Here is an 8,485-nt window from a genome sequence, read left to right as displayed (position 1 = left end):
CCCGGCGACTCCTGCGGCCGGGGCGGAGCCGCCACCCCCGCCCTAGGCCAGGGACCCCCACCCCAGCGGCACGGCCCCGGCTCCCCGCAAGACCTCACCTGGTGCGTGTGCCGCGGCGCCCGCCCGAGACTCGCTGCCACCCCCCCCGCTCGCCTCGGTCGGCTTTAATGGGCCCAACAGCCTCCCCGCTTTCACTTCCGCCTCCCCCCCGACAACTTCCGGTCACGGGGCCCGCCCGCTGCCCCTGACGTCAGCACGCCGCCCGGCAGCCGGCGGAGTAAGGGGGGAAGGGGAGAGGTGGGCGCGCGTCACGTGACCGCGGGCTCCCGGCCGCCATCTTGGGTCGCCGAGGCCGCGGCCGAACCGCGCCCCGCACCGGCTTCGGGGCCCAGCGGCCTCCCCCGGGAACCGGGGGTTTACGCGGGGAGACGGGCCCGGCCGAGCGCGCCCATCGGGAGTCTAAGATGCTGCTCGTGGTACCACGCGGGCCGCCACGCCCGCCCGGGCGCAGAGAGCGCGGGTGGGAAGGGACCTGCCCGTTGTGCGGCCTGTCACCGCGCCAGAGCGGCAGACACTGACTACACCGGGCCTGTGCGGCTGCTGTCTGCGCGGCAGCGCTGCCGACAGCCGCCGGCCCGCCCTCGGAGGTCTGAGGAGAGAAGGAGAGGGCTAGAGAAATTTTCCCGCTTCATGCTTTCAGAAGTAAAGGATGGGAACACAAGGGCGCAAACCTGTTCTTTGGGGTCTTTTTATTTGCAGTGATCTAGAGTGAGGTAGTAGCAACAGCATTTGTAAGGAAAACAGAAAGTAAAATATGACAATGGAAGATATGTTCAGGTTAATTAATCAGGCAGTAACCAGTTCCAAGATCAATAATGCAGGCAAGTGAAACGGGACAATATAAACTCTCCTGCACCTTAATACATGGGAGGATAGCCGTCCTGGTGATACAAGAGAAATCCGTGTTTTCTACTCTGCGTATTGGTTCATCTGTGACTATTGTGGGTTTCATTAAGCTGTGAACTCGGGAAAGCAAAAACGAAGCAACCAAGGAAAAAACGTATTTTTAGAGTTAATGAAAGAGATAAAAGGAACTAAGCTACTTACAGCTACATTAAAAAGAAAATAGCTTCTGAGCAGTATACAGCAGACTGCTTTTAACTCTGAGAGACAGGGACTGATTTGGAGAGAGATCTCAGAACTGGAAGTCAGAAGACCTTTGCTCTTCCATCTGTCCTGAGATGAATCTGCCACATATCATTAGGCAAAGGCTTGACTCCTCTGTAGGGTAACGCAGTTTCCCTGCATGTCACCTGGAAACAGGAATGCTCACCTTGGAAAGATGCTGCAAAGTTTGATTCATTATGCTCACAAAGCAGTTTGAGATCAATAGTGTAAAGGTAGCTGTCGTGGTTGCGCAGCATAGCAAGTGTGTTGTTGAAGTCAGTTACCTGTCAGGCCTGGCCTGAATCCCTTCTGAGGAATATCTATCGCAGAGCACACAGGGTGTCCTTACAGTGTCCTACTTTAGAAAAATGAGACAACAGTGGCGTAGGGGCCTGAGCCTGATTTGGCATCTCTGTTGCCCAGAGAAGCTCCTGTGCTGCCTGCAGCAGGAACCACGTCTGCTCCAAAGGGCAGCCGAGTCCAAGCCCACTTCAGGTACTCACCGTCACACTCTCCTTCCTGTACGCCAGTGCCAGCTCTCGACTGAGCCTGCCCTGAGTCGCTTTAGCACTGAATCTGCTGATAACTAGCAATAAAAGCAGCACAGATACATTTTCTGCCAGCTTAGTGCACTGAACTGGCTTCATGCAAGGGAAGGAGGGGTGAGGCAGGACACAGCTGCCAGTCCTTGGGCTGGTTTAAGTTGTGGAAATGCAGACTAAGAGAAGGTGAACGGGAGCCAGGGCTGCTGGGCTCTTCTCATATGATGCCAGCCAATTCATTACCAGTTTTGTACCTTCATTCTTCCACCTACAGGAGTGTATCACTGTTACTAATCCATCTTACAAGAGACGGGAGCCTGTGATATCTAGTTGATTAGTGCTATTAGGGTGACACATTAGATGCAAAGAGCTGCAGAAGAACCTGACACCAGTTAAAACACAGACTGGACAAAAGAGGAAGAGCTCTGATTAGTGAAATGATGGAGAAAACCCTCCCAAACAGACATGGTTTCTTTGGATGGGGAAGGAAGTATCCTTTCGGCTCAGCCCCAGGACTGTGGGCCCTGGGCTTATCAGCAGCTGGTGGGGTAGAGCTCTGGCTTGCCCCAGTCCATTTCCTTTTAACAGGAGACCCACATGCTGAGCTGTTATGGGCAGACATTAATGGTGAGTTACAGAATGTTCCTCAGCTCTCTTTTCCTAAAACTTTCCTTTTTTCTTTCTTTTTATGCAATATGAAAAGCAATCAAAAACTGTGGGTGGAATTTCCTCCTTCCTTCTTTACCACAGAGCGATCCTGGCACCATCTGTTACGTACCTTTGTTACACAGAAGATAACCTCACACCAAGTTCCTGTGTCACTTGCTAGCTTTCTTGGCATGACCAAGAGCTGCGTCATGCAATAGTTGTTCGTGATGAGTTTCTGATTCTCTTTGGGAATGCAGCATTTTCTCAGACTGACAAGGCAAGATCCTGCCTGCCTTGAAGAACATACGAATCCTGTCACTGGGGAGGACCAATGTCAGCAGAGAGGTCCTTGCTATCCAGGCTGGACACCTGTCTTTTGGAACAGATGAGAGCTACATTCACAGTGGCAGAATGAAAATAGAAACACAGTGGTAAGAAAGTGGCCAATGGAAGTATTGAGCTGTGGCTCTTGCATTTTGCCTGGCCCTGGGGACACACACACACACATGCACACCTCTGCACCAGAATAAACGTGTGACCCAGGAGAAACCAGAGCGTGGTGCAGCAAGCAGTCCAGCACACTTAGTTTCAGTAGCCTGTAAAGAAAGCTGTATTCCTCCTTTGATACTTTCACAATATCAAAGCCCAATTAAAACCCATTAAAATGGATCAATTTGAAACCCAATGCCAATCGTTCCCAATCACTAACATTGCTTTGAAGAAATCCATTCTCTATCCTTGAGGGACCTTCACACAGGTGAGCAGATGTCTAAGGTTGTAGTGACAGACATTTACCAGTGCAGAAGCCTCAACCTATTTCATGCGCTCATCCCTCTAAACCAGGAGTAAGAATGTCTCCAGCTTTGATTTTCTTCCCTTTGTGACATCTAATCTCTATTTATTAATCTTCCTGATCCAATTAGAGACAATAAAACATTATAAGTCTTACACCATCTCTTTGCTTTTGTCCTTGGACAAAAAGGGACCCTCCCTTTTTCTTCTTAGTCCCTAAGATGGCAGAGTGAACAGGGATACAAAAACACCTGCTGGTTCCTGATTTTGGAATGGCCTGCAGAGAGGTCCAGGGAGGACATCACCTTAGCTGTAGTACCTACAAATCCTTGACATTAGCTGTGAACGTCTTGATATTCCCCACAGTGCCTAATGCATTCACCCTCTTCTGTGGACACACAGCTACCCCACCTCTGGCCATCTGTGACATTAAAAGCTTGGGGAGAGCCTGCTCGTTCCTCTGATACGTGTCCAGCATATTTCAGCTCTTTGGAGTCCTGCAGTCCCTCCTCCTCATCACTGGCCACAGCCCTGGGACCTTTCTTTGCCTCTGTGCCCAGAAAGATTTAGCATGAGCCCACAGTGGCTTTACTGCTCAATGAAAATTGACTGTCCAGAGATCCCTACACAAAGATGTCCTCTCTCAACTAGCTACGCAACACTTTCCTCTTGTCACCTTTAGCTTTCCAGACCAGCTTCCTCAAATTATCATTATAATGATCTAACTTACTAAAATAAAAAAAGGGGAACTACAATGCAGCAAATGCACAATATCTTGCTTTTGTACTCCGAGCTTTGTCATCCTTTGATTTATCCTGTCTAGAGCAGATTCACCCTGCTTCTGCTGGCATTTTGTTCATTAGAAATCTTATGCTATTGCATGACCACGTATACGTTTCCACTGGCAAGGGTACAGCGGTAGTCTTTTGCCTGCCCTCTTCTCTAATCCCTGCCTGCAGTACAAATACCACTCCGGTAATCTACTAATGCTTTCACCTTTGCAATCCTCAGCTGATTTCTAAGTCATACAGCAGCAACACATGAGAGCAAAAAGCTAGCTCTGGACAAGGCTTGATCACCAGATACCAACCATAGGAAGCAACTGCAGTCACGTTATCTCATGGCAGATCTCCAGTCCGAGCTTCTGCTGAGGTGCAGAGGACATTGCATATAGTGCAAGGGATTACCAGTGTCTGTACTCACTGATAAAATGCAGCTGCTGGAGGTTGAACATCTTAAAAAAACAAAGCACTGATAAAGGGTCTAAATGCAGCCATTGAAGCCTGAGCCCCACACGGTGGGTGGGGGCCGAGCTGCAGTGCTGCAGCGCCTGATTCTGCCACCTACCCTCACACCAGGCACGGCAGACATGAGCACATAAAAGAAATGGCTTTGGACTCATTTGACAGCTTCCCCCCTGCTCAGTAGCAAGAGCCACAAAACTACTGCAGAGCTGCGATCTCTTTGATACTGGGAGGTGGCAATGCTCGCACCTTCCCTTAGATGCCAGCTCACTCCCTGGGGTGTGAAGGTCAAATCTCCCCCTTGCTCTGCCTTTGAGTCAGCCTCCTACAGAGACTATGGACAACATGCTGAGCACAGGGGACGTCCCCTTAGACAATTGCCTATGCTGGCCCTGGCAAGAACGGCAGAAACAAGAGAAACAACCACATGCTGCTGGCCATGGTGTAAGATGGGCACCACACAGCTTTGCACTTACGCATTTGGCACCACCGTAGTTACCTGGAGCCTGGACTGGTGGAAGCCAAAGCCCATGGAAAGTTCAAGTGTCACAAAGCAAAGGGGTGTTTTGATGGTCCAGACTTTGGGCTTGGGGGCAGAGAGACGCCTACATCCTACTTAGGACTGTAATCCCAAGAGCTGTCACACAAATAGTGACAATCACCTGAGTCCCCTGCAGGACTCCCAGCTGGTCTCTCCAGCTACAGAGGTTCTCCAACAACACCAATACCTTCCCACTTTTACAGCCGGTGCTAAATACCAGCTAATTAATTTTTTACAGCTGCGTTGGAGGTATGCCGGGTAATTTCATATGATTGTTCTCAGTACTCAAGTGGAGAAGATGATCCAGGGAGTGAAGTAACTTCCCTGAGGCCAGAGTGAGTCAGTTACTTTGTCAGATCTGGGTCCTTCTAAACACGGACATTTCTGAAAGGTTTTTTAAACCATAGGAATGGTATAAAAATAGGTACAGAGAGAGGTGCACACAGCCAGCACAGAACTGCACAGGCCTTTAGAGAACTGGCCTTTCTTCAGGAATCAAGGTTTTGTTAGAGCAGCGTGTTATCAAAGCAGCAGGTTCTACAAGCTGTTACTTACCAAGCTCTGAAGCCTTCACAGTGAAGGTCTGGTGTGCCTGAAACCCCTCAGCTCATGACACTAGTGGCTTTGAAGCCATGGGGACAGGCAGGACAGGCCAATGGCTGGCAGTGCCTGGAATGCTCTGCAGGACCCACAGGTTGCGTGCCACCGCTCCTCTCTGCACAGGGCATTGTGCGATGGGGTGGACCAGCCACGTGAGCTCTGCAACCAGGCGTTTTGTGGCAAAGGTGGCCATGTCATGCTGTTGTTGTACCCAGAATGTGTCATGGGACAGGAGCCTGGTGCCACGTGACCACTGCGAGCAGGACACTTTATAGGACAAGTGACTCGCACGTTGCTCCTTCCTTAGCAGTGAGTCAGTGCCAAAAGGTGTCCCAAAGACGGCACTCCATGGGTAGGAACCAAATTTGCTGCATGCATGCTCTCCAGGATCTGCAGGTCCATCCTGGATGTGCAGGGCCAGGGCTTGTCTGCAGAGACCCAGGGAGCTCTTCTGGGACCTTCCTTGGAAAGGACACGGACATGTCCCACAGCACAATTCCCTCCTCAAACGGCAGCCACCTCTCTGCAAGCACTGGGTGCTGCATATTAGCTTCAGATCTATCTGCCTCAATTCTTTCAAGTCACAGATTTTCGTAATCCCCTCTTGTCTGCTCTAAAAGAAGTAAATTCCGTATCAATGGCAACCACGAGAAGCCTGTATAATTTTGAGTGCATGTTTTCGAAGAGGGTGACAAAGATACTCAGCCTTGAAGGATAAGGGTGTGTGGGCAGTGAGGTTTGCTTTGCTTTTATCTTGGACAACACTTTTCAATGCCTGGTGCCTCAGCAGCTACATTTTTGACCCCAGGGAGTTATGACTCACTGTTTGCAAATCCCTGAGCCACCAAATTGAAGGTATGCCCCGCAAAGCACAATTGCCTAAAACTGAAATGGTTATAGGTGGGTGTTAAAGCTTCAATTACTCTGTTCTAGCGCTCAGGGCTGGCTCCATATCCCTGCCTGAATTTCTGGCAAATAGAAAACAGCGCCTTTTACATTGTTTAGATGAATAGGATCTCTCTGGGTTTGCCTTCTTCAGTGAAGTCCTGAGAGCAATCAGGTTACAAAAAATGTGTTATCCCATCTACAGCAGCACAACGCCAGCCTGAGGAACACCTGCTCTGCCCAATCTGCACTCCTGCCCTCTGCCAAATTGCTTCAGACACCAGGGCCACCCCAACATCAGAGCCGGGGCTGGCCTGCTGGAGTACAGGGCAGAGGCTAAGGCTGCCTTTTAGCTGCTTTCTGGGTGACCTGTGTGGGGCTACGTGCTCCACTGCCTGCCATCCTTTCTGCTGCAGTGGATCAGTTTGCAGAGCAATACCTACGACTTGGGGAAAAACAATGCAAACACCGTATCAGGCATTTCTTAGCAGGCAGGTAGGAAAGCTGTGTGTGAGGAGCCTGAGACCCGCCAGCAAAGAAAGGAATAAGAAAGAACGATCTTTTATCCTCAAGTTTCTTTATTTCCTCAATCATCAGTGTTTTTCTTATCAGGAAAGACTGATTGCATTCACTGCTGTAGACCAATGCTGTTCACAGAGGGTTAATGCTCCCTCTTTTTGGGTCACACATCAAACAGCCTGGGTGGGAAGGAATCACCATCAGCCATCTGGCAGGGCACGATGGGATTGTCTCTGGGGAAGGGGCCACTGCCAACCACCACATAACACACCCCCCCGAGGTCCATGAACAGCCAGACTTGGGTCAGAGGTTTTGATTCAGCCTGGCAGGGGCACAGGAGCTGCCTTTGCAGGAGAAATGTAAATCCCAGCTGGCACTTCACAGAGCATCATCCAGGGAAGTCCCTGCCAGCGGATTCCAAAATTTAGTAACCTGGTGAGAAATCTGCATTATCTCACAGCAAGCAGCGCTCAAACACAGAGCTCCTGGAGGAAGCAGAAGGCACAGCAAGAGCTGCCAATCTGCAAATGACCCCCTCTTGCTGCTGTTAGCAGGATCCTCAACTGCCCACTGTCTGTGGCAGATCCTGCAAAACTGAGGCTTTAAAATCCAGGTTTAAACTCTATGTGAACAATGGGCTTCCAAAATAAATACACCAGCAAGTGCTTTCCTCTCCAAAAACAAGCTGAGAAAGAGGAGTTGCTCCATGGACAGATGGAAACTCAGTGATCGTACTGAGAGGGGCCAATCACAACTCCTCACCGGGCTTCACTGACACTGAGGACAGGACCGTGGTCCTGGGACGGTACTGCTCTGAGGTGGGTCCCGGCACCACATTTGGAGGACCTTGAACAGTCAGAAGGCAAAATGCAATACCGCTTATCCGAGAGATCGGGCACTAAATCACACCGTGGTCCCGTGGCACCTGGGCACTGCATTACTGCACAGCCTTTCTTTCACCGGGGGGAGATGTGTGCCACCACTCCCCGTCCTTCACCCCAGGGACAAACGCCACCTCCTGCACCAACCCCAGGAGATGCACGGAACACCCCAGAGCCTGGCGGATTGGCAATGACACCAGGGTGATGCAGGGAAACCTGCTGATCCCTGCAGCGGATCCCTGTGAGGTGCTCCGTTACCCCTACAAATTTGAGTGACTTTTGCCCATCACGAACAGCCAGGGGATGCACCTCATCGGGGGCTCCTGCCGGGGCCCTGCGGGAAGGGAACCGGGCCCTCCCTTTCATTAACCGTCATTACTAACGTGAGAGCTGCAGTGAACGGGGCGGTTAAGCCAGCAGCGGCAGGCGGGAGGCGGCAGCAGCCCGGCCGCCCCCGGGCAGGGCTTTCCCCCCGCGCCCGGCCATTGCCCCCCGACCGGCGGGCAGCCCCTGCGCCCCCGGCGTAGCGAACGCTATTCTCCAAGGGGCGGGGCTACGCTACCGCGCCAGAGCCGGCACCGCCCCCTCGGCGCTCCCCCGACTCGGGGGCGCCTGGGCGCCCCCTGGCGGCGGCGTGCGGACACGCGGGGACACTAGGGGGAGGGG

General features: G+C 51.7%; 1 protein-coding gene and 1 long non-coding RNA gene across 5 annotated transcripts in view; one reads left to right on the top strand and one right to left on the bottom strand.

Moving 5' to 3' along the window:
- The window catches only part of RAB7A (RAB7A, member RAS oncogene family), a 20,296-nt gene extending 20,077 nt beyond the window's left edge, over positions 1-219 (bottom strand). For 3 of the 4 annotated variants that reach the window (XM_010572021.1, XM_010572012.1, XM_010572001.1), the window contains exon 1: positions 99-196. The gene's annotated coding sequence lies outside the window, so the exon portion shown is untranslated. Of the gene's footprint in view, positions 1-98 lie in introns of all 4 variants that reach the window. The other variant, XM_010572032.1, reaches the window with a different exon arrangement.
- Positions 220-544: 325 nt separating this feature from the next.
- LOC104834566 lies at positions 545-3,157 on the top strand. Its single transcript, XR_774641.1, has 3 exons — positions 545-1,352; positions 1,984-2,336; positions 2,460-3,157. It is a non-coding gene; the product is annotated as an uncharacterized LOC104834566 (long non-coding RNA).
- Positions 3,158-8,485: the final 5,328 nt, after the last annotated feature.

The sequence above is a fragment of the Haliaeetus leucocephalus genome, unplaced genomic scaffold, assembly GCF_000737465.1.
Source record: "Haliaeetus leucocephalus isolate CR32 unplaced genomic scaffold, Haliaeetus_leucocephalus-4.0 Scaffold2, whole genome shotgun sequence".
Classification (NCBI taxonomy): Eukaryota; Metazoa; Chordata; class Aves; order Accipitriformes; family Accipitridae; genus Haliaeetus; species Haliaeetus leucocephalus.
This window is presented reverse-complemented; position numbering and strand designations above follow the sequence as displayed.